Here is a 1,835-nt window from a genome sequence, read left to right as displayed (position 1 = left end):
TTTCTACTTTTTAGTCCATTTATAAAAGCGTTGTATATTAAAAAGTTATTTTTATATTATTTATTTTCTATTTTTTAGTCCTGTCTGAATAAAATTTTGCAATAGATATTAAAATAATTCAACGATATTAATAGAAAGGTGCACACACATGCAGTTACATATGTATGTACATACAAACGAGCACCAATTAATTTTATTTAAAGAAATGGCGTGTCGTCAAATTTGTCAAGTTAAAGAAATGTATCAAGTTATCGATATTTATTGAATTATCATTATTTATAGACTTAACAAAATATGTCGAGGAGTCGTAATACATGGAGTTCTTTCAACTTACAGAGTTATCGATAATTATTGATCTACTGAAATTGGTTGGTTCAACAAAGCAAAGTTTATGGAATTTTCAAAATTCATCGAAATTTCAAGGTTATATAAGCTTATTGATTTATCACTGCTTATTGAAGTTAATCGTCTTAACAGAGTGTAACGAGTTATCAAAATGTTTAGATAGTTTTCGAAAAATTTGGAGATGCCAAAGGTAAAAATTTATAAAGGTATCCAAAGCTTTTACATTTTTGAGTTATCGAAATTTATCGAGCCATCGAATTTCACAGTTATCGAAATTGGTCGAGTTAACGAATTTTGTTGAGTTATCGAATTTTAGTGTTCCTGACGGCTTAACAAGTGAAATAGTGGAAATAAGTAACAAGAATTAACAAGGCGAACTTAGCACAGTGCGTAGGCAAATGGCTGAGTCAGTGGGATCGTCGGTTCGAATTCTGCTGAAGGAAGTCTGATGTGGTGATTTCCGAAATAGCTATCACTTCTACCATTTTTTCAAATTATTGTTGCTTTTCCACAGTAAGTTTTCATTAAAAAAACGGCCTCCAGCTTAATAAAAATTGTTGAATATAATTGTTATAAGGCCATAAATTAACAAAAACAAATTTTTTTACTTTTTATTAATTTACTTTATTTTATAAAATTTCATATTTGCTTACATATTCTGCTGTGCGTTGTCCGACATTCGAACTCCGTCAGACATAACTTCACAATTATAATATGAAATTTCGATCTTCCTTTTATTTGTCCTCAATTCGAAAAAGTATTTGTGAAGTGCAGAAAGAAAGTGTATTCAAAGAAAAATTTGTATGAGGATATTTAAATAGAAACTTTTTTAAAGAAAACCATCTCCCGATCACGTCTGCATAACTCCTGTAATACTTTTTAACAAGTTCAAGTTAGATTTTTGTAGCTAACTACAAGTTATTTATTTTATAGAGATCCGGCAAAAAAGCTAACTACAAATTGGTTATTTTTTATCAATTGATAATTTTTTGCTGCAGGGTTACGCCTTTTTGCATTTCAGGTGACGATATACCTGAACATGTTTGTAGGTATGTAAAACTATAATTCTTAAAAAAAGGCGAAGGTAGTAAAATATTTTATTTGATTTCAAGTTTTTTAGGTTATTTTTGATGTGTATACTTCTTTGGTTTCGGTAGGGGTAAAATTTGCGGAGCTGTAACGCATATCCCAGCCCGAAATTTCGCAAAAAAATTTTATTTTCATTAGAAGCACCCTGTGTTTGCTTGCTATTGTAAAGCATACATTTAGGCATATGCTAGTAAGAGTAAATGCGCTACAATTGATTATTTCTTCCGATTATTTAAAGTCCGCACATGCATACGGCTCTGAACATAAATATGTATGGACTCATTTGTTGCAACTGGCATGAATCACGTAACTTTGAAACGATAGTCGTTCAAACGATACTGACAAAACGATGTTGTCAAAACACTGATTTATGCATTTGTGTTGCTGTTATGAGCTACTGT

Source organism: Rhagoletis pomonella, unplaced genomic scaffold (genome assembly GCF_013731165.1).
Source record: "Rhagoletis pomonella isolate Grant_MI unplaced genomic scaffold, Rhpom_1.0 Rhpom_scaffold_00003, whole genome shotgun sequence".
NCBI lineage: Eukaryota > Metazoa > Arthropoda > Insecta > Diptera > Tephritidae > Rhagoletis > Rhagoletis pomonella.
The sequence above is the reverse complement of the archived record's forward strand: the minus strand, read 5'-3'. Positions refer to the sequence as shown.